The sequence below is a fragment of the Macaca mulatta genome, chromosome 8 (assembly GCF_049350105.2).
Source record: "Macaca mulatta isolate MMU2019108-1 chromosome 8, T2T-MMU8v2.0, whole genome shotgun sequence".
Taxonomy (NCBI): domain Eukaryota; kingdom Metazoa; phylum Chordata; class Mammalia; order Primates; family Cercopithecidae; genus Macaca; species Macaca mulatta.
The window spans coordinates 61348846-61374189 of NC_133413.1; positions in this window are offsets into that span (position 1 = coordinate 61348846).

Consider the following 25344-nt stretch of genomic DNA (forward strand, 5'->3'; position numbering starts at 1 on the left):
TATGGAGGCAAAGCAAGCTTGGACCCAGGTAGGTACAGGTCATTCAGTAGGTCTGCGTCTTGTTGAGGAGCTTAAAAAAACCCCATCTGTATAAAAGAATTCCTCTCAAGCCTACCTATTTGTCTTCTCTGGAGAGATAGACATCTTTATTACTGTGGTGTGTAAGCAGATCTTCACTAGGAAGGGGAGGAAATGGTCATTACTATTATACAATATCTCTGGGAAGGGAGTTCTTCTTTATCTTCACTACCTTGGTGATAAGATAAATCAATCTATAGCTTCAAAGGATGCTTACTTTGTGAAAATGCCTGCATGTGGGTGTGTAAAAAATATTCAAAAAGATAACTCATGCTACAAGATATGTGGAAATATTATCGAGATGTGGTTCTCAACAACCAATAGACAAATGTCCAAATGTTCTGTTATCTAATGTGTTTAACTTCATAAGAAACTCTTAAGTATTGTCCAGAGAGCTGTGATATTTTACATCCCCACTAGCAATGCCTGAGGTATGCAGTTGCTCTTCACCCTACTCAGCTCTCAGTATTATTGGTATTTGTTTCAATCATTCTATTAGGTAGGTAGTGTATTTTTTCATGATGACATTAATTTGCATGTTCTGAATGGAAAATGACGTTGAACAAATTTACAAGTGCTTATTGGCTATGAATATATCTTCTTTGCAAAAGTGGCTCTTCAATTCCTTCAGCCATTTTCTAATTGAGTTTTTAATATATGTTGAATTTTGAGACTTACATATTCTTGATTTTATCAGATGTGTGATTTCTGTACCTTTTCTTCCAGTATAAGGCCTGACTTCTTATTCTCTTTACAGGGTCTCACACTTACCTTTTATTTTTAAATTTGAAGTCCAATTCACAGATTTTTTAATGAATTTTACTTTTGGTGCTTTATTTATATTTATGTTCTTCTGTATATATGCATCTATGTATTTTAAAGTTTTTTATTTTGAAATATAAATTCACAGGAAATTACAAAGATAGTACAATATGGTTGTCTTAATTTCTTCTTTTTTCCCTTATTAGATTGACTACAACTTCCAAGATAATGTTAAGTAGCATTGATGAGAACATACATCATTTTATGCTGTATCATGGGTAAAACTGTTCAGTTTTTAATCACTAACTATAATCTTAGCTGTAGGTTTATTGCATGTGAGTAAGTTCAGAAACTTCACCTCCATTTCTCTTTTACTAAGAGTCTACATTATATGTGGATATTGAACTTTTCAAATGCTTTTTCTGAATAAGCTTGAGGCAGCCAGGTGGGAAGGGCTCCCTGGCAAAACTCCAACTGGTCTGTGCACTGGGAGGAATGTACACCAGGGTGGAACCATAGAAGTTCATGTCATGTACAGCAAGGAGGCGTTTGGTTCCTCTTCTTCCTGGGTGGAACCTATAATTCAAACTACAAGGTGGGAAGCACACGAGCATAGACTCTAGCTTTGTGGATGGTCCCTATTTCCCCTTTTTTCCTTTTTCAGCCAATAAAATCCTGCCTTATTCACCTTTCAAATCATTTGCAAGCCTAAATTTTTATGACTGTGTGACAAGGACCTTGTCTTTCCCTGAACTAAGGAAAAGTCCTGCAACATTTTGGCACCCAACATGGGGCCTCAAGAAGCAGTGAGTGAGATGCAAAACAAGAAATCTTTTTCCTCTCCATTCAAAGACGTTTCATCCTCAGACTTCTGAGGGTAGGGATAACTGTGCCCCCACCCCCATCCCTCATGGGCCTTGGGGACCTTTTCATGGCTTTTTCCTTCCTTTATCAGGCCAGATGGGTGAGCAGCAGCTCCTTGCTGCCCCTCCCCTTCCTTCCCAGGCTGGGAAGCATGGCCCGTGTTCCTGCACAGCTGGGTGGCTGGTTCTCAGGCCTGTGACCCCATCCTTCCCCTTCTACAGCCAAGGAGTTTAGCTCCATTGGACAGTAATTAGGCTTCTCTCCTGGTGGAGGAACCAGTTGTGTGAGAATAAAATAAGAGCCTCTTCCCCACATATTTTTAAACTGTTTCCTTTCTTCTTTTTCTCCACCCCATCAGCAGTTAACTTTTAAACAAGGTTTTTACTTTTGGAAGATGTTTTACTAGGTCAGAAATGATAAGAACCACTGTTCATATTCTCTGTAAAGTTTAACTTGTGAAAAAGGATTTGTGAGGCTGATCTTAAGCTGTAGCCAATCTGGTGTGCTTTGCATGTCTGTATGGTTCATAGTAAACTTCCCTGCAAGGCTTCATCTTGTTTTACATCCTGGGGGCATGGCTTGTAACTCCAACAGCAGGGTTTTGTTTTGCAATCCTGCCTTAGCCAATAAGTTCCTTTCTGGTTTGATATCTGCATGTTTTTCCAGCTCTGTCTTTTAAAGAACCCCACCCAGGGACTGGGTTTTCTCCTGCCTGTCTGTGTAGTTTTATGTATGTGTGTGATGTACAAGGAGCTCCAATTAATTTGGCCTAAAGAAAGACAGATCCTAAAGAAAGCTTGGATCAAATATTTTTTAAAGGGAAGATAAAAAGTGTGGTACCTTTCATTTCACATGTCTTAACATTTGAAATATAAAAACAGTCTTATAGATTATTGGTAAAATGCAGGTGTTATTAAAACTTAAATAGGTGAAATAAATTATGCAGGTCAGATGCAAGGTTTGCTAAATGTTTCGAGGTTATAAATTGCTTTTTGGGTTTTGAGAGCTATCTGTCTTGCCTGCTTCACAATTGGTAAGGCCTGGGGACATATGAAAGAAACCATGTCCTTAATTATGCTGGGAGACAAACTTTGGTGGAACTTAGCACACAATTAAAGCAACTTACCAGTTAGAATGGAGATCATTAAAAAGTCAGGAAACAACAGGTGCTGGAGAGGATGTGGAGAAATAGGAACACTTTTACACTGTTGGTGGGATTGTAAACTAGTTCAACCATTATGGAAAACAGTATGGCAATTCCTCAAGGATCTAGAACTAGAAGTACCATATGACCCGGCCATCCCATTACTGGGGATATACCCAAAGGATTATAAATTATGCTGCTATAAAGACACATGCACATGTATGTTTATTGTAGCACTATTCACAAGAGCAAAGACTTGGAATCAACCCAAATGTCCATCAGTGACAGACTGGATTAAGAAAATGTGGCACAAATACACCATGGAATACTATGCAGCCATAAAAAAGGATGAGTTTGTGTCCTTTGTAGGGACGTGGATGCAGCTGGAAACCATCATTCTTAGCAAACTATCACAAGAACACAAAACCAAACACCACATGTTCTCACTCATAGGTGTGAACTGAGCAATGAGATCACTTGGACTCGGGAAGGGGAACATCACACACCGGGGCCTATCATGGGGAGGGGGGAGGGGGGGGGTTGTATTGGGAGTTATACCTGATGTAAATGACGAGTTGATGGGTGTTGGCGAGTTGATGGGTGCAGCACACCAACATGGCACAAGTATACATATGTAACAAACCTACACGTTATGCACATGTACCCTAGAACTTAAAGTATAATAATAAATAAATAAATAAATAAATAAATAAGATTATAAATTACTCTCCAAAAAAAAAAAATTGCTAGCAGCTACCATTATAACAAGTAATTGAAACTACTGAAAATAGATTTACATGTGAGGTGTAAATACAGTAAAATGTCTTTTATGGAAAAAGTTCTTAGAAAGCATGGAAATGTAAATTTTTTGCCTAGGGTTAAATAATTGTTTTAAATTAGATAAGAAAAAGCCGAAGGTTTAAACTTGTGGTGGAAAGATTGTGGAAATTTATCTAGCAGAAGAGATTCTTTGTGTGAGCCTATTGACTTAATTCAAAAAATATATTAATGGTTTTTATGTAAATTGAGCATTAAAATAAAAGAACAAGGTATTCTTAAGGCACAAATCTGCTCTTTAGGAAAATTTGTAAAGGGTTACAAAAGGTTTTTGCTTCTTTAAAATTTCTGAGTCATCATTTTGGCAAAATGAATAACTTGTGGTAATCTGGAATTCTATTTCATAATATCCAGTGTTTTAAACTTCAGACATATTTAACAGCCCTCTCAAAATCAAACTTCAGTCTCAAATTTTTCTTTCCTAATGGGTGCCTTTTGGGATGGTTCAGAGGGTCTCTGAAACATTCAGAAAATAGGTAAACAGAATTATTTAACATGTTTAGGTGCCTGGGATTGCCAAAATGATGTTCAATCTTCTTTAGGTTATATTTTGGTGAATGTTAACATATGTTTTCAAATTGTATGGAATTTCTAAAATTTTAATGTCTGAGTATGTGCTATCAATCATAATTAAGGTTGTTATGTTAAGTTATTGTAAACCATGGAGGTAAACTTCTTTGTCAATTGTGTTTCCAACTGTATCTATCCTGGACATTTTGCTATTCACAAACAATTGCTGTCTTAATCCTTTTCAAAAGATGGTTTATAATAAGCTATAAGACTCCTATAGGTGCTCTCAAATAGTTATCAAAGTTGCTGTTAACCTTGGAGAGTGTGACAATGGAATAAAGGCAAATTACAAGACTCATGAAGAGCTAAAATGCTCACAGATATTAAGCAAGACAAGAGTTAACTGAATGGATTGAACTCAGAAAGCTGAAGCAACCTTCTTTACCTTTAAATATTGCTTTAAATATTGCTGATCCTTGTTTTGTTTTAGAGAGTCAAAGAAACTAATTTTTAACTACTTAGGCCTTTGATAATTAAACAGAGTACACTCTTGTGATCAAATTTTGGAGCATGTTTGCTTATCTCTGCCTGGTTCCTCTAGAATTTGGAAACTCTGAGTATTCTTAACTTACGGCAATATAGTTATTTGCATCAGTGCAATAAGAATCCATCTTTCTTTTGCAACAGGACTCAACTGGAAAAACTGGTTGTTTTATCAAGGCTTTGACTGGAAAGTTATGCTTCTCTTTAAGGAGTCGATCTCAAATTGCAGAGTCAATAAAGGCCCTGTGGGAGAAATAGGTCTCATGCCCTTGCCTACAGAGTACACTTACAGAGTTCCTGACCTGTAGTCAGTAAAAAATGTCACTTTCTAACAGCTCCAGGCACTCCAAGTTTATCTTAGGACCTTAAGATGAAAGGATCACCCAACTCACAGGATTTTGAGGACACAAACCCATGGCTGTGCTTGGCTTTAAAAGGTCTTATCTGAGATTCCTTAGGGAACAGAGTTCCCTTAAATCCAATCCAAAAGGCCTATGTAGAAACAATTATTCGTACTGCATTTTAGGCAAACAATCAGGCCAAGTATAAGATGAAAGTCTATTTTGCAAACCACTCAGTTCTATGCTTATTTGCTTTTCTTTTTTTGTTTTTTAAACAAAAATCAGGACTGGGAGACAAAAATTATGTTTCAAATTTTAGCATACATTTGCCATTAAATTCTAAATTCATTAGTTGTTTATAAATTTTTGTATACATTTTTAAATTAATCCTGTTTGTTCCTGTGAACCAATCAGCAATCTCCGGCTGCAGCTCAAAACAAATGAGAGGGATGGCTAATGTAAAAACTGGATCAATAATCTAGTTCTGAGCACTTATTCTGCAAATCATGCCAGATGATGGGAATAAATAGAATGCCATTACTTGGAGATTTTCTTTGAGAAAGACCAAGGGAGGTAACCAAAGCCAAGTACCAGGCACCCAAATCCTAGCAAGCATACCTATAGCCACAAGTTTTCTGGGCGTGTAACAAGACATCATTTTCTCTCCCTTGTTGGAGGAGGACTCAGTTCCACAGTTTCACTTCCACATTCAGCTTATGATAAGGAGTCCATGCTACCCTCTGAGGCACATTTTTGTCCTAAACTCAATTTCAGGCTTCAGATCAAACCCTAGGAAGGAATACTGGATCAGAGGGATCAAGATGAAGACAAAAATGGAAGTTAGAAAGCACAGCGCAGGTGAGTGTGGCTGATTCCTACCAATTAAGCCAAGTTTCCCATTTCATGGATAAAGGCCATGTTAGTATCCACAACACAGATGAGGTCTAGGGAATTCAGGGCTACTGACAGTAGGTGGGAATGAGACATAGGGGACAGTGGATAATTCCTATTCTCTAGGACCTCTCTGCTTCATGCTGCTTTGGCACTCATGGCAGCACCTGCCAAGGTTGCCAGGACTCAGGGATATAAGCACAGAGGAAGGAAAGAGGATGCTCTTCCTTCTGTCTCTCACGTACCCTGGGTATCTTCTAGGAACAGAAGGGAACTAGGGATGCCTGCCTCTTTCTAGATGGGTAGCCATTCACGTTCAGCCTGTATCCCTTTCAAATGCATACTGAACCCTGGTACTCCACTGGAAAAACAAAACAAAACAAAACAAAACAAAAAAACACTTTCCTTTTCCCCCTCCCCTCCTCTGTCCTCTCTTCACAGATAGGTAATTGTGTCTCCATACCATGCAACACTCCCCTCAGATGCATCCTCCAAACGGAGAAAAGTTAATTTTCCAAACCTTAAACTGATTGGCTTAGTATTGGGCTTAGGGGAAGGGAATCCAGAAACATGACATTCCAGCAAAAAGATGAAGCTTTTTACCCATTGGGCTTTTGGCCTCCCTCTCCCTGTGCAAACTGGTAAAAGGTCTCAGGATTTTTGAACTCCTCTTACTCCTCCCCTTGTTTCATTTTCATATATATTTTCTAATAACCAAGTTTGTCTCTTCTTGCCCTCAGGCCATCAAACTCAAAATGGTCTTGCATCCAGAGCCTCGGAGGATGGCCCCTTTTTCTGGGAACCCTTTGATAGTCCTCTGAGGGAGCTCTGACTGCCATTTTCCCCCAAACAGCGCGACCTGTCAGCAGGAAGCAGTTAAGGTTGGTCTTCATCATTATCCTTATTCTAACAGCAATTACATGTACTTTTTAGAAAGGAGAATGAAAAGTCAGGAAACAACAGGTGCTGGAGAGGATGTGGAGAAATAGGAACACTTTTACACTGTTGGTGGGATTGTAAACTGGTTCAACCATTATGGAAAACAGTATGGCAATTCCTCAAGGATCTAGAACTAGAAGTACCATATGACCCAGCCATCCCATTACTGGGGATATACCCAAAGGATTATAAATCATGCTGCTATAAAGACACATGCACACGTATGTTTATTGCGGCACTATTCACAATAGCAAAGACTTGGAATCAACCCAAATGTCCATCAGTGACAGACTGGATTAAGAAAATGTGGCACATATACACCATGGAATACTATGCAGCCATAAAAAAGGATGCGTTTGTGTCCTTTGTAGGGACATGGATGCAGCTGGAAACCATCATTCTCAGCAAACTATCGCAAGAACAGAAAACCAAACACTGCATGTTCTCACTCATAGGTGGGAACTGAGCAATGAGATCACTTGGACTTGGGAAGGGGAGCATCACACACCGGGGCCTATCATGGGGAAGGGGGAAAGGGGAGGGATTGCATTAGGAGTTATACCTGATGTAAATGATAAGTTGATGGGTGCAGCACACCAACATGGCACAAGTATACATATGTAACAAACCTGCACTTTATGCACATGTACCTTAGAACTTAAAATGTAATAAAAAAATAAAATAAAATAAAATAAAATAAAATAAAATAAATAAAAGAAGGGAGAATGAGACAATCTGGTGGGAAGGGGTCCAACAGAAACTCAGGCTGGCCTGGGCACACTGGGAGGAGTGTGCACTGGAGTGGATCCACAGAAGTTCACACTGGTTGCAGAAGGGAGGAGCCTGGTCCCTCCTCTTCCTGGGTGGAACCTGGAATTCAAACTTTGAGATGGGAAGCACACCAGCAGGGACTCTGGCTTTGAGGAGGGTCCTTGTTTCCCCTTTCCCTGCCCTTTTCAGTCAAGAAAACCCTGCCTTACTTACCCTTCAGATAATCTATGAGCCTAAATTTTTATGGTCATGTGACAAGGTCCTCGTGTTTAGTTGAACTAAGGAAAAATTCTGCAACAAATTGATATAGTCATATAATTTTTCTTCTTTAGTCAACTTATATGGTGGATTGCATTGATCAGTTTCAAATATTGAACCAGTCTTGTGTATCTGGCATAAAGCCCAGTTAGTCATGGTATGTATGGTATGTAGTTATTTTTATAGATTGCTGAATTCTGTTTGATAATATTTTGTTGAATAATTTTGTGTCTCTACTCATGAGAGATTCACCTGTTGCTTTCCTTTTCTGTACTATCATTTTGGGATGGTGGGTTATATTAGAAGATAACTAAGCTTACATAATAATTTGGTCAATACTTTCTTCTTTTTTGCTAGTAAGAGATTGTGTAAAATTTGTGTTAATTCTTTATAAAACATTTGTTTTTATTCTTCAATGAAATCATCTGAACCTGAAATTTCTTTTCAAAGAGTTTAGAATTATGATTTTTTTCTTAATTTGGATCTGTCCAAATGATCCATTTGTTGAACATGTTGGAGTAATTTGTTACTTTTCAGGAAATTTAGTTTGTTTTATCTAAATTATCAAATATGTGTGTTTAGATTATGTCTTTACAGTTGTTTATATCATATTTTCCTTTTCCAATTTTTTTAGAATATGGAGGTACATGTGCAGGTTTGTTATAAAGGCATATTGTGTGATACTAAGGTTTGGAATATGATTGAAACCATCACCTACGTAGTGAGCATGGTACTCAATACATCATCTTTCAGACTATCTAGCTGATGGTTTCAATCATATTTCAGACCTTCCCCCTTCCCTCTCCCTCTTTCTATTAGTTACCAACGTCTATTGTTCCTATCTTTATGTCCTTGGGCATCCTGATCTTCCATAAACTTGACGAAAATAAAATTGGGAAAGACTTGTTATTCATATTATCCTTTTGATATCTGTGGGGTCTGTGGTGGTGCCCACATTGGAGTGCAATGGTGCAATCATAGTTCACTATAGCCTCGACCTCCCAGGCTCAAGGATTGTCTCACCTCAGCTTTTCAAGTAGCTGGCACTACAGGCACACACCACCATTCCCAGAATTTTGTTTGTTTGTTTGTTTATTTTTAAAGTTTGTTTTGTAGAGATGAGGTCTCACTATGTTGCCCAGGCTGGTCTCAAACTCCTAGCAAGCAATTCTCCCACCTCAGTCTCCCAAAATATTGGGATTACAGGTGTGATACCCAATGCCTGGCCTTTATCAGTTTTTTCTGATACCCTTGAGACATCACCTTTGCCTCATGAATTATGTAGAAGTGTGTTGTTTTGTTTCAAAGTGTTTAGAAATTTTCCTGGCATCCTTTTTCATTGCTGATGTTTAGTTTGCTTCCACTGTGGTCAGAGAACACACTCTGTATGATTCAATCTACTGAAGTTTTTTATGGCCTAGAATATGATATATTTTGATATACATTCTATTAGTTCCATACATTTTGATATGTATTCCATTTGTCCATGCTAATTACAGTGCTATCATGTATTGTTGTACAAATAGTTCAGCTTTATTCATTTATTTATTCATTTTGCTGTCTAAAGATTTAGCATGGATATATCTTTTTGGTGGGTTGATCCTCTTATGATTACATGATACTTATGTCTATCTTTAATACATTCTTAACCTGAATCCTACTTTATTTGATATTATTATAGTCAATCCTACTTTATTTTACTTATTATTTCTGTGGCGTATTTTTTCCCATAGTTTTACTTTCAATTTGTCTATATTATTATATTTGGAATTAGTTTCTTCCAGATGGTTGAGGGTTGAGTCCCTTTTCTATAAATTCTAATATATCAATACCTGTTTTTAAATTGGTGTGTTTAAATGATTTATTTACAATGTAGCTTGTCATATGTTGGGGCTTAATTCTGTCAATCTTTTGTTGCTTTTTATTTGTTTCCTCTGTGTCACTTCTTTGTGTTTTTAAACTTTTTTTAATATTTCTTACCTTCCTGTAAGTAACGTTATCATTTATTTTAGAATTCCATTTGGATTTACCAATGTTTTTGGGTGTATATATTTGCATTACTTTTTTGTTGTTGAGTTCAAGTAAAATGTAGACATTTTATTTTCCTTTATATTCCTCTACTCACCTCTCTTTCTAGTATAATTGTATTGAGAACATCATCAGAGAATGTTGTAATTTTTGCTTCTACCATATACATAATCTATGAAACTCAGACAAGAAGCTTAAGGCTACTGGACGTGATCATTCCTTTCTTCTTTCTGTTGTTCTTTCTTATATCATAATGTTCTAAGATTACTATTCTAGGATTTTTTTCCTGTGTAAAAAACTGCCTTTAGCCATTTTTTTCCAATTAAGTACGCTGCCCATGAATTTTCTCAGATTTCCATTGTTTGAGAATGTGTTGATTTCTATATTATACTTGAATGATATTTTCATTTGATGTAGTTTTGTGAGTGGACAGTTCTCTTCTTTCTTGAAAAATGTTGTGCTGCTTCCCTCTGGCGCCTATAGTTTCTAAAGTGAAATGTGTCATTTTTTTTTTCTCACTCTATATAAGTGTCTCTTTCTAAATGTCCTTTCTTTCTCACTGCATTCAAACTTTCTTTGTCTTTTATTTGAAAATAAAAGTGTTTTGATTTTGACAGTATGGTTGTGATATGTTTCTTCATGGATTTTATTGACTTCACTCTGTTTGGGGTTCACTCAGACTATTTAATCTCTTGGCAGATATGTTCTACAAATCTGGAGAGTTTTCAGCTATTACTTTTCTAAATACCTTTAAAAGTCCACCCAAGTTTTCCTTTCCTTCTGGGATGCACACAACACAAATGTTATATTTTTTTCTCGTACACCCACGGCTCCCTGAAGCTATGTTAACTTTTGTTTCCAGTCTATTTTCTGTCTTGTTTAGTCTTGCTAATTGCTATAGTCCTTTTTTCACATTCATCAGTTATTTTCATGGTGTTTAAATGTTTTCTATCTTGCTTGTTTGTTCATTTACTTGTCACACAACTAAATGAACATGCTGTTTTTGAGATCTTTGTTTGGGGCCGAGTGTGGTGTCTCACGCCTGTAATCACAGAACTTTGGGAGGCCACGGCGGGTGAATTGTTTGAGCCCAGAAGTTCAAGACCAACCAGGACAACATGGTAAAATCTTGTCTCTACAAAAAGTACTGAGGTTAGTCAGACAGGGTGACATGGGTGTGTGGTCCCAGTTACTTGAGAGGCCGAAGTGGGAGGATCTCTTGAGTCCAGGATGTTGAGGCTGCAGTGAGCCGACATCGTGCCACTGCACTCCAGCCTGGGTGACAGAGAGATCTTTGTTTGCTTTGCTTGTGTTCATTGAAGTTCTGATTTCCTGATTTCTTTAGACAGTGTCTCGTCTGAGATGTGTGAAGCAACAGGAAAACTTAGGAAACTTGCTGCTCTCCTCTTTCTCAGGCCCTAGCTTTCCCTACCAGTCTGCATTGTTCTCTCCCTGCTTCATGTAGCCAAGAAACTTGCATTCACATCTGAACTATTTCACTTATTCTTTGGTCAACCTTGTGGAAATCGATAGGCTGTCCTCGTTTTTCTTACATAGATTGGCTAGGGTGTAGTTATCTGGATCAAATAATGAGATGTAACTCACAAGTCATGGTGAGAGTGTTAAGAAGGAGAGGCATATGGGGAAGTTCCTTGAAACCATGACATGTAAAAGAAAACCTGAAGAGTGAGCAGCGAGTATCCATGCAGGTTGGTCAGTGTGCTTCAAGGTAGAAGCCAACCCCGGTCCAAAGGTTCTAAGCAGGCAGGAGCATGAGGCAGCCGAGAGCTAAAAGTGTGGAGAGGTTGAAACCAAGTGGACAAAGGGACACTACAAAGGAACCTAGAGGACTCAAATTAGCCATAGAAACTAAGGTCCATGTCAGCAGAGATGCCTGCGATATTGGTGCTTCCCTGCAGCGGAACTTTCCTGAGTCATTATTAAACATATTTGCAGCAGGAACTTCTGGGTATTATGTTTCCAACTTACAAAGAGCACTTGCCCCCAAAAAGATAGCCTTGCTTCCCACTGACATAGACATAGTTGTCACTGTGAGTGCCCTGGTATTAATCCATGAATCTGAGACATCAGCCATGACAAGCCATGATGTGAAGAAAGACAACAGGAGAATCCACAAGGCCACACTTATAATCATTAAAACATTTTTACCTCTGCTCCTGTGTCTGATTATAAATAAAAGTAGGCCAGGAAGTTCATCCACCTTGTCAGAGGATCCCCACCACCTTTGTTTATTACAGAGACTGCAATTTCATGTAAGTACTAGCCTAAATAATCATAATCACATTAATACTGGTTTTAATCATTTTTCCCTGCTTGAGTCAACTGTTAGAGAATTTTGGGAAATCTACTTATATTTTATATTCTTACCTGTAAAACAGAAATAATGTAATACCTCCCTCAAATGTTGTTATAAGGAATAAATGAGTTATGATAAAATAACAACTTCAGCCAAATTAAATGTAAAGGAGTTTAATTGAGCAATAGACGATTCAGGAATTAGGCGGCCTTCACAGCCAGAGTAGGCTCAGAGATTCCAGCACCGCCACGTGGTGAAAGAAGATTTATGGATGGAAAAAGGAAAGTGTCAGGCAGAAAATGGAAGTGAGGCACAGAAACAGCTGGATTGGCTACAGCTCAGCGTTTGCCTTATTTGAGCACAGTTCGAACAGTTGACTACATTTGATTGGCCAAAATTCAGTGATTGGCACAAGTGTAGGCTAAGGTCTGGTTACACTTCCACTTGTTATAGTTCACGACGTACAGAAAAATCTTTAGGCCAAACTTAAAATAGGTAAAGAGTCGGCTTTAGGTGAAACTTGACTTAACAGTTCATATGTGCAAAGAACTTAGAAGCACACTGGACACATAGTAAATGCTATAAAAATGTTACTTGCTTCCATTAATATCCATTAGCTTGAATTCATTCAGATATTTTTCTCCTACATTTCTCTTAGCTTATTGGAGCATTAAAAATAAGATTTTTTATAAAACAGAGATGAGGAGATAAGGATATGATAATTTTGGAGGTTGTCAGGCAACAATAAGCCAGGAGACTGGTGAGCAATCATTAGAATACTGCAGAAATTATTCAGACTGTGGGGTTACAGTGAGACAGAAGAGAAAAGGCAGCCCGCTGTCAAGGACAAACATGGTTCTTTAAATCATGCTCAAAAGTGGCCCTTCTGAATCCAAGCATAGGCTTAGAGTTCTCTTTCATTTCCTTTGCCCTCAGCACTATTGCTCCACAGCCCCTTGGATTCGAATGCAAAGGAACGGCATTATTACCTGCCTTTTGTGTATTATTAGTTGTACTTGGATAACAGCCATAAAAAGGAATGAAGCACTGATCCACACTACAACATACAGTACCCTGAGAACATTTTCCTAAGTGAAAGAAGCTAGGCACAAAGGTCACATACTGTTTCATTCTGTTTAAATATTAGATTGGTACCAAAGTAATTGTGGCTTTTGCCATGACTTTCACCAATTACTTTTCACTAACCTATAGATAAATCCACAGAAAGAACAGACACTGATGTTTGTCAGGAGCTAGCAGGGAATAGGGAGATTCTGCCTAATGGGTGAGAGGTTTTACATTGGAATGATGAAGATCTTTTTGAACTAGATAGAGGTGGTAATTGCACAAGACTGAGCATACTAAATGCCACTGAGTTGTTGGCTTTACAATAGCAAGTTTTATGTTGTGTGAATTTCATCTCAATAAATTGTTCCTAAATGAAGTAATTTGTTATCATTTACAACACTTTCTATACACAATTATATAATACTAAGTTCTAAAGAATTAGCATACACTAGAATTTTAGAACAGGACTCAACCACGAAGATGCTATAATTAAGACTAATGTTTACCCAGTAGAATACAAGACAGCAAAGATGTCTGGAGATGATGCACAAAGTGAGCATGGCTGGGACTATTCATTGTGCAAGCGACCAACTGTCCAAAGTGTCAGGTCAGCTGAACGCATCTGGGGATGCACACAATGGGCTCCAGTGGTTCTCCATGAGCCCCGTGCAGAGGAAAGAAGAAACACGTAGAATAGTAGGTATAAAAATACATCATAATATACGTATTATAAGATTAAAGAAGTCAGGTACGGTTGCTCACCCCTGTAATCCCAGCACTTTGGGAGGCCGAGGCAGGTGGATCACCTGAGGTCAGGAGTTTGAGACCAGCCTGACCAACATGGTGGAACCCCATGTCTACTAAAAATATGACAATTAGCCAAGTATGATGGTGTATGCCTATAATCCCAGCTACTCGGGGGCTGAGGCAGGAGAATCACTTGAACCCAGGAGATGGAGGTTGTAGTAAGCCAAGATCGCACCATTGCACTACAGCCTGGGCCTCACAGTGAGACTCTGTCTCAAAACAAAAAACAAAAAACAAAGCAACAACAGCAAAGATTAAAGAAATAATTCTGTGTTATAATACTTGAAAGCTTAGAGAAAGTAGATGGTCTATTAAAATACAGACATGATAAAAGTGACCTCAAGCATATCTGGAAAATATCTAACCTTTAAAGAACAGATAATTTTTAAATGACAAATCATTCCAGGTCATTTTAAAAAATAAATACTCTTAATATAATTAGGGAGGCCATCATAATTAAATACTGTGACCATATCACATAAAGGTGCTGAAACTAACAAATCAGATAGGAAAGGTTATTGTATTAGGCAGGCTTCTTGAAGAAAACAGAAACATTAAGAAATCTATCTATCCACCCCTCTCTCTTTCTATGTCTCAGAAATTTTATTGTAATGGTTTGCTTTATGCTATTATGGAGGCTGAGAAGTTTTAAGATCAGCCATCTGCAAGCTGGAGACACAGAAAAGCTGGTGATATAAATTACAGTGTGAGTTTGAAGGCCTGAGAACCAGGAACACTAATGGTGTTAAGTCCTAGTCCAAGGGCAGAATAAGACTGATATCACAGCTGAAGGAGACAGACAGAATTCAACCTTCCTCCACGTTTTCATTCTTTTAGGGTCTTCAATGGGTTGAATGATGCCCGCCTACACTTGGAAGGGCAATTACTTTACTCAGCCCACCAATTCAAATGCCAATCTCTTCCACAAATTCATCACAGACACAGAAACAATATTTAACCATATATGTGGGCATCCCAGGGCTCATTCGAGTTTACACATAAAATTAACCATCACAGTCACAAATAAAGAAGATGATAGCAGTTATAATATAGAAATAATGAAAACATTAAGGTGTGTTAATATCATAAAATAGTATTAAGTATGAAGAAATGAATTCAATTTGCACCAGCTAATTGAAGGGCTTTCTAAAGAGTGTTTTTTAACAAGTGTAATATGTAGCAACATTTACATAATAGGATCACATTTTTATCAAATAATTTTATGTGGTGTGTGTGTCAGGACATGCATGCAAACATAGGTATGTTTTGTCCCATTTATTTGAGAGTGCAGAAAGCTATGCACGCTAATATGGTTTATGTGGGATTCGAATAATAACGATCAGGAAGATTTCTGTAGCTTGAGTACGTGTTTTTAGCACACGTTTATCTCCTATGATTATTGCTGGGTTTATAGATGTTTTAGATTAGAAAGAGCTAACGATTGTGAGTTTGGCAGCTCTGAGTTCAAATATAAATTCCTCCATATATTAAAACTTTGACTTTGTGTAACTTACCTGGCTCTAGCTCCTCCAAATTTTGTTGCCATTGTTTATGTGTCAGGAATAATATTTTCCTGTTAGTATTGCTTGGAGATTAAGAAAATTAACTAAATAAAACTCTGTGACACAAATTATTTATTTGGTATCAGCTCTTTTCCTAACTATGAGACCAAAGTTTTATACATAAAATTAAGAGAGAAAAGGAAGCAAACCTATGTGTCACATATTATAAAAGATTCAATGTCATTGTGGTAAATGACTAATTTAATTCTTGTTTGAATAAGAAAGTATCTAGTGTGTAAATATGATTTGTGTTTCAAAAGAAGAGCGTAGTTACATCTTTAGCCCGTAAAAGTAAACGTCTTTACAAATGACAAGAGGAAATGGAGTTGAATGCACATTCATCATTCAAGTCAGCGATTAACGCGACAGGGTAGCGGGCCATGGCATTGAGTCAGCCCAGCTTGTCACTACATCTATAAGGGAAACATATCTTCTATTTTTGGCAAAAAGATAAGACTTTTACACAAAATTGAAATGTTTGTATGCCTGTGTGACATGTCTACAAATGTCCATAGACCTCTTTAAAAAAAAAAAGCCTAATTAGCAGTTTTCTGTTTTATTTACATTACATTCTTCTACATAACTACGAGCTGTAACAACAATAATCCCCACCTTAAAAAGCAATGTATGTTGGGTCTATTTCATAATGAAATGTGTCATGTAAGAATAATATATTAATATTATATTATATTATTTTTATTATATGTTATAATAAATGCAGACAGGCCTTAGAAAAAACCAACCCTGGTGACATCCTGGTCTCATAGTTGCAGCCTCCATAATTGTAAGAAAGTATATTTCTGTTGTTTAAACCACCCAGCCTGTGGTACTTTGTTATTGGAGCCCTACCAAATGAATATACCGAGCCACATAACGATGGTCAATCTGGCTGGGCATGGTGGTTCACGCCTGTAATCCCAGCACTTTGGGAGACAGAGGTGGGTGGATCGCCTGAGGTCAGGAGTTTGAGACTAGCCTGACCAATATGGTGAAACCCCGTCTCTACTAAAAATACAAAAATCAGCTGGGTATGGTGGTACATGCCAGTGATCCCAGCTACTTGGGAGGCTGAAACAGGAGAATTGCTGGAACCCAAGAGGCAGAGGTTGCCGTGAGCTGAGATCACAACACTGCCTTCCAGCCTGGGAAACAGAGCAAGATTTTGTCTCAAAAAATAAAAAATAATAAAAAAAAAAGATGGTCAATCTAATATAGACATAATTTGCCTATGTATTTCAATTAGGAAAGGGTGGATTATTTTAAAACCAATGGTGCTAGAAGAACTAGACATGCATTTAGAAAAAAAATGAAGCTTAATAAGTAAGTCATGACATATATAAACATTGTCTACATTGATAATGAACTTAAATGTAAACACTAAAACAATAACAATTATAGAATAAAACACAGGAGAAGCATTTCACAGCCTTTCTGTAAGCAATAACATTTTAGTACAGAAAAATCTTGAACCATAAAAAATCCATTAATAACTTTAATTTGTATTTCCTTTTTCTATCATTGTATGTGAATCCTGATTATATGAGGCAGTGAAACTGTTTTGTGGCTCGTTTTTATAAGGTTCTGGAGTAAGAATGGTTTTTACATGTTTAAATGTTTATAAGAAAAAACATAAAGAGGATATACAACAGAAACCATATGTGGTCCTCAGAGGCTAAAATATATTGTCTCTTTACAGAAACAGAATAGCTATATCATGCCTTAGAAAAGAAAATTAAAATACTACTTTAAGATAAACTTTTAATGCTGAAAGTTTTCTTTTGAGTACTACTTTACACCACCTCACCAGTTTTGATATGTAAGGTTTTTACTTTCAATTCATGTCAAAGAAAAGAGGTCTTATATGATTCCTGCTTTCACCTATGGGTAACAGAGGGGTATGTGTTTAATTTCTTACTATTTGTGAATTTTCTACCTATCTTTCCTTTATCGATTTCCAATGTGATTCTCTTGTGGCCATACATATGTATCACATAATCTTTAATGTAACAAATGTGTTCAGAGTTAAATTATAGCCAACTGCAGGAAAACAGTTGAGTAAATGTTTTCTGTTTTACCAAGAAGACCTAAATATTTTAGTGCTTGAGGGCCAGCTTCTACATAATAACCTTTTTCTGTTTGTTGTTGTGTTGATTCATTGATTTTTATAACCATTTTAGCATGTAATAAAAGCATATCATTAGCTCTCAGTTTGTAGAATAGGCAGCGTGTGAAATCTGGTCATGGTTTTTCAATCAATCTTGAAAAAAAGGTATATTCTCCTACAATTGAGTGGAAAGTTCTTTTATCTGTAAATTAGGCAAGGCTGGTAAATAGTGTTATTCATGTCTTCTTTATACATGTTGATTTTCTGTGTACTTGTTCCATCAATACTAAGAAAATCATTGAAGTCTCCAACTAGAGTCATAAGTTTGTACAATTTTCCTTTCTGTCTTTTAGTCTTTGTTTTACATACTTTGAAGGTCTAATAGTTCATTTGCATTTAGGATTTTTCAGACTTTTAGTAAATTGATGTCTGTAATTATGAAAGCTATTCTTTATCTCTGGTACAATTTCTTTTTTAATAAACTATTTTTTATTCACTGAAGATGTAAATTACTTAGAATTGACTTAGTCATTTTTTTTCTTCATATTATTGGTAGTTTTTCATTCTTAAGGCATTTTTTTTGGCTTTTTTGAGGTATAATTGAAAAATCAAACTATATTAATATAAAGTATCCAAGATGATTTGATATATGTATATATTGTGAAATGATTACCACAATCAGGTTAATTAACATATCTATCACCTCGCATAGGTACCTTTTTTACTTTTACATTTATGTTTTTGATAAGAATGTCTAAGACTACTTTAACTGATTTTAACATCATTTTAGCTATCTTTTGTTTCATAACTTCATGGCACTTGTTTTTCTTTTCTTTTTTTTTTTTTTTTCTTTGTTTTTGAGACAGAGTCTCACTCTGTAGTCCAGGCTGGAGTACAGTTACGTGATCTTGGCTCACTGCAACCTTCACCTCCCAGGTTCAAGTGATTCTCCTGCCTTAGACTCCCGAGTAGCTGGGATCACAGGCACATGCCACCACGTCTGGCTAATTTTTGTATTTTTTAGTAGAGAAAGGATTTCACCATGTTGGTCAGGCTGGTCTTGAACTCCTAACTTAGGCTGGTCTTGAACTCTTGACCTCAAATGATCTGCCTGCCTCGACCTCCCAAACTGCTAGGATTACAGGGGTGAGCCACCGCACAGGTCCTAATTTAAATTTTTTGGGTTGACCGAATGTACTTAGTTCTGAGATATATACCCAAGTAAATAATTTTTGCTTTTTAAATGGCTGCTAAACTACCTATATTTCAGAAAATAACTAATTATACGAACATACATCCTATTGGCTCTTTTTCCTGAAGATCCCCAATATATATCACATATTAATATCTCCAGATATATTATAAATCCCTCAATAAGCGTTACTACTGTCACTGTAGGTAAATTATATTTTAAAGCATTTAAAAATAAAAATATATCTGTTTTATATTTATCATATTTTTACCATTTTTTGCTTCTTTTATTTTTGTAGTATACAACTCCTGATAATAAGTTCTTTTAAGCTTTGTTTATTTGAATATTTTGAATTTCACCTTAAAATTTGAAAAATACATTTACTGGGAAGAGTATTCTAAGTTAACTCCTTTATTTTTTCATTTAATACTTTGTAATACTTTCAATACTCATCATTCTATTGATGAGAAGATTAAGGTAGTTCTTAAGATTGTTCCTTGGTATATTTCAGTTGTCTTCAAGTTTTTATTTTTTTATTTTTTATTTTTGTTTTCTAAAGTTTGACTAGAATGTGCCTAGGTGTGCGTGTGCATGCCTGTGTGTGTGCACATCTGTGTGTGTGTCCTTAGAATTTCTTCCGTATTAGGTCCTGTCATCTAATCTGTAAACAGAGATTTATTTTACATCTTCCCTTCTAACATGGATGCTTTTATTTCTCTATATGGACTGATTTCTGGGCTAGAGTCTTACGTGCATAGTTAAATAGAAGTGGTAGAGTGAGTCACCGTGTCTTATTTCTGATCTTAGTAGGAAGTATTCACTATTTCCCCCATTCAGTATAATAATATCTGTGCATTTTGCAAAGATATCTTTCATCAAGTTGAGAAAGTTCCCTTCTATTTCCATTTTGTTGAGCATGATTATTATAAAAGATTTGTGGATTTTGTCAGATACTGCTGTATCTATTGTGTGATGATGTTGTAAATTTTGTACTTTATTCATTAATTTGCTATAATACCTAGATTTTAATACATCAAATAATTATTGCATCATTAGGATAAATCCAGCTTAGTGAATAGTTTATAATCCTTCTAATCTGCTGCTAATTGAATTTGCTAGTATTTTGTTGAGGTTTTTACATAAATATTTATAAGGGAAGGAGAGTTTGTTTGAGGTTTCCTTTTCTTTTTATGTCTTCATGATTTTGGTATCAAGTTATAATGGCTTCGTAGAAATTGTGGAAAATATTCCCTCCTTATATTGTTTATATTTTTAAATTTTTGTATATTTTTTTGGTTTTGACCTTAATAAATAAAATTTCTCTGGCTAAGGAGAGATTGCCTCACCCAGAGCTGGCAAATTGTTAGATATAGCAAAGGGTTCAGCTGGCAGCATACCTCTGACAGGCAAACTAACCATAAACTTTCTCTGTTTGGCCCCTGTACTCCGAAAGACAAGAGAGTCATGCATCATTTAATGATAAGGTTACTTTCTGAGCAATGCGTTGTCAGGCAATTTTGTAATTGTGTGACATCATAAAGTGTACTTACACAAATGTAGATGGCATAGCCTACTGCACACCTAGGCTATATGTTACAGCGCACTGCCCCTAGGATACAAACCTATACAGCACGGTGCTACACTGAATACTGTAGGCAGCTGTAACACAATGGTAAGTATGTGGTATCTAAACATAGCTAAGCACAGGAAAGGTACAGTAAAAATATCGTATAAAAGATAAAATAGGCCAAGCGCGGTGGTTCACGCCTGTAAACCATAGCATTTTGGGAGGCTGAGGTGGGTGGATCATTTGAGGTCAGGAGTTTCAGACCAGCCTAGCCAACATGGTGAAACCCCGCCTCTACTAAAAATATAAAAATTAGCCAGGCGAGGTGGTGGGCGCCTATAGTCCTAGCTCCTCGGAAGGCTGAGGGAGGAGAATCCCTTGAACCCAACACGCGGAGGTTGCAGTGAGCAGAGATGGTGCCACTACACTACAGCCTGGGTGACAGGGCAAGACTGCATCTCAAAAACAATAAATAAATAAACAATAAAACGATAAAATATAGTACACCTGTATAGGGTACGTATCATAAGTGTGACTTGCAGGACTGGAAGTTGCTCTAGGTGTCAGTGAGTGAGTGGTAAGTAAATGTGAAGGCCCAGGATATTACTGTACACTACTGTAGACTTTATAAACACTTGGCTACACTAAATTTATTTTTAAAAATCTTCAATAATAATTTAACCTTAGCTTACTATAACTTTTTACTTTATAAACTTATTTTTTTAACTTTTTGATCCTTTTGTAATAATACCTTATAATACAAACATTTTATAGTTGTATATATTTTTTCTTTATATTCTTATTTTATTTTTACATTTTAAATGTTTTTGCTAAAAACTAAAACACAAACACACACATTAGTCTGGGCCTACATAGGGCCAGGATTATCAATATCATTGTCTTCCACCTCCATATCTTGTCCCAGTGGAAGATTTTCAAGGACAATAACATGCATGGAGCTGTCATCTCCTCCAGTAAAAACGCCTTCTTCTGTAATACTTCCCAAAGAACCTGCCTGAAGCTATTTAATCATTAACTTATGTTTTAGGAGCACACCTTAAAGTAATGATAAAATGTATAGTGTAATAAAGAAGCAATACAATACCAGTCATTTATTGTAATTATCAAGTATTAGGTAGGTTACACAATTGTATGTGCTAGACTTTCATAAAACTGTCAACACAGAAGGTTTGTTAGCACCTGCATCATCGCAAACACTTGGGCATGCTTTCCACTACAACTTCAGAATGGCTACGACATCACTAGGCAACAGGAATTTTTCAGGACCATTATAATCTTAAAAAACCACCATGACATGTGCAGTCCATTGTTGATCTAAGTGTCATTATGCCCCTCATGACTATGTTCCTCTGTCTTAACCACTTTAGGGGCAATGTAACTATTTTCAAATGATGGTTTATTCCCTTTTTATGTTTAATGTATTGTAAAACTTTTAGTCGTAGCTTCTTTGCGTTATAAAATTTGCATAAATTTGGGCAATAAGAAATAGTAAATTCCATTAATAATAGATATGCTATCAAAGTATCACCCAAATGCAGTTTGAATCTAAATATAAAAACCGCAGAAAGGAATTGTCAGCAGCATTTTAAAAAATATGTCAAGTTCGATGAGGCCTACTTCAGGCAATTCATCAGCTCTTATCAAAGAAAACAAATATTTAATGAGACAGTAGCACCTCAAGCAAATGTGAACATTGTTTCAGATTGCTTGATTGAATCAATCATTCAAATTTTATTTCACACACATGTCCTCAAATTCATAAACCCCATGTCTTTGTAGTAGAGCTAAAAGTAACTGACATTAACAACCTATGCTAAATGTTTCATATTTACCTGAGCTTTTGCAGGGAAATGGAACATTTTAAAAGTCTACTTAAAGCAACAAGTTTGCTCTGCATTATTAATTTTACAGATGTTCACCTGTTTTCATGGAAAATAATATTCTGATAAGGTGATAAGGTGTATATATGTGTGTGTGTGTGTGTGTGTGTGTGTGTGTGTGTGTATATATTTTTTTTTTTTTTGAGACAGAATCTCGCCCTATTTCCAGGCTAGATGCAATGGTGCAATCTCGGCTTACTGCAACCTCTGTCTCTCAGGTTCAAACAATTCTCTTGCCTCAACCTCCCAAGTAGGTGGGATTACAGGTATGCACCACCACGTCCAGCTAATTTTTGTATTTTTAGTATAGACGGCGTTTCACCATGTTGGCCAGGCTGGTCTCTATCTTCTGACCTCATGATCCACCCACTTTGGCCTCCCAAAGTGCTGGGATTACAGGCGTGAGCCACCATGCCTGGCCCTGATAAGGTATATCTTTATGCAGCTTCCAAGTGGAGTACTGTGGATTGCTTTAAAAATTGGCAGAGAAAAAAATTATTCAGTGATATCTGTAATCTACATATGTAGATTCAGGTAATTTTCCAGTCATCTCCTTCTCTAAGGAAAGGGGCATCCACTATAGAGAATATTTATATAAATTAAGCACTCTTGTTTTTATTACAAAAATTTATTCTAAAATTCTTAGGAAAACATTTATGTGAAAGGATATGAGAATGGCCATTTAATATTGTAGGTGTGAGTTATTTTGTGTACATGTAAAACTATTACCTCTTTAGCTTCATTTTCATGATTTAGATATAGCTCATATGTATTCTAGTGAAGATAATCAATTTGTTCTAATTGTTTATGAATCTAAACTATTAATACATAAGACGTCCATATTCTAAAATTCACTTCTTCCACCTGACCTAGTCAAACCTATTTTGATTACTAAATTCATGCCCAATTCAAAGTGAAAATCATTTTTGCCCATCAATGATAGACTGGATAAAGAAAATGTGGCACATATACACCATGGAATACTATGCAGCCATAAAAAAGAATGAGTTCATGTCCTTTGCAGGGACATGGATGAAGCTGGAAACCATCATTCTCAGCAAACTAACACAGGAACAGAAAACCAAACACTGCATGTTCTCACTTATAAGTGTGAGCTGAATAATGAGAACACATGGACACAGGGAGAGAAACATCACACACTAGAGCCTGCCAGGGTGTAGTGGGCAAGGGGAGGGATAACATCAGGAGAAAAACCTAATGTAGATAATGGGTTGATGGGTGCAGCAAACCACCATGACACATGTATATCTGTGTAACGAATTTGCACTTTCTGCACATGTATCCGAGAACTTAAAAGTATAATTTAAATATATATTTACATATTGATGGCACAAAGCCTTCTCTTTAGGCAATTGGTATAGCTACTCAAGTGGAGATGGTGTTTATAGTGTCATTATGAGAATATGCATATCAATCATATGTAAAGAAAAAGCTTAATTCTCTGTTGCCTCTCCCTCAACAATAATTTAAATTTTTTTCTAGATATTGTGTTTCTTTGTTCTATTCATCTTTCTATTATTGGATTAAGCATTAGAATCACACAAATACTCAGCTTTGTTACACTGTCAACATTACTAAGAAAAAATGACCACCAAAGTTATTTTGCTTTGTTTTTATGTAAATGTATGTAAATGTATATTTTTATATTGCCATTCCACCAATTTGGCCATGAGCTTTGTAGTCACTAATGTGAAGAGCCATAATTGATTGTGCCATAATTAGTGTCCGCAAGATTAGTTTTAATTGCTTGGAAAATTCTCTATTGTTTTTAGTAATTAAGTCAGAGAAAAATATCCCATGATGTTTGTCCTAGAAAAGACACTGATGAACAAACAAAAATAAAATTGCTAGAAACAATTCTGTCATTAAATACAGAGGTGAATTCTTTCAGGGTGGATAACTCACAGGAGATGAGGCTGAGGGGAGTAGGAGGGAGACAGCAATTTAATACTAGGTGCCTTTGGATATTTTTAGAGGTATGGCTTAATTCCATGCTACATGATAGAGTATCATTATTTTCACTGTACATCATTTAGGCATGCAAAACTTTTGATAAGTCAAAAGTGGCACTGCCTATATGATTTTATTTTGCTGTCTAGTAACTGGACAGCACATGTGGCATGATGCTCAATAAGTGTAGAACACAGAAAAATTCATCCGAGTCAGGCACATGACTGATTGTTCCTTCCAACAGTTTTTTTTTTTCTTTTAAGTATAGCCTACAAAGTCCTAGTCTTGAATACAGAGCACCAAATCTGTCCTCCAGTAGATAAGAAAAAAGCCATGCATAAAAAAAATTATCCTCAAGGAATAATTTTGAGTAATCTTCAATATTCAGATAGATGAGTAATAGACAATATCTATCAATCTCAACATTATCTTTCAGAGTAAAAAGTATAGTAATGAAAATTTATACCAGACACTTACATACTCATTATTCTGATAAAATATAAATAATTCCTAAAACAGTTAAAGCCCAGTGTCCTGTCCAATAGCAAGCATTTTCCCTTATCAAAGACAGCTACAAACCTGAGTTTGGTGTTTATTATAATAATGCCTTTATTTATCTTTTCCTTACAAATAATACACCCTTACCCAAAATATTTTATAGGCATGCATGCTTTAAATCCTTATGTAAGTGGCATCATACTGGATATAGAATTTTCAAACTTACATTTAATTAATTAATTTTTTTTTTTTTTTTTTTTTTTTTGAGATGGAGTCTCGCTGTGTCTCCCAGGCTGGAGTGCAGTGGCGTGATCTCGGCTCACTGCAAGCTCCGCCTCCCGGGTTCACGCCATTCTCCCGCCTCAGCCTCCCAAGTAGCTGAGACTACAGG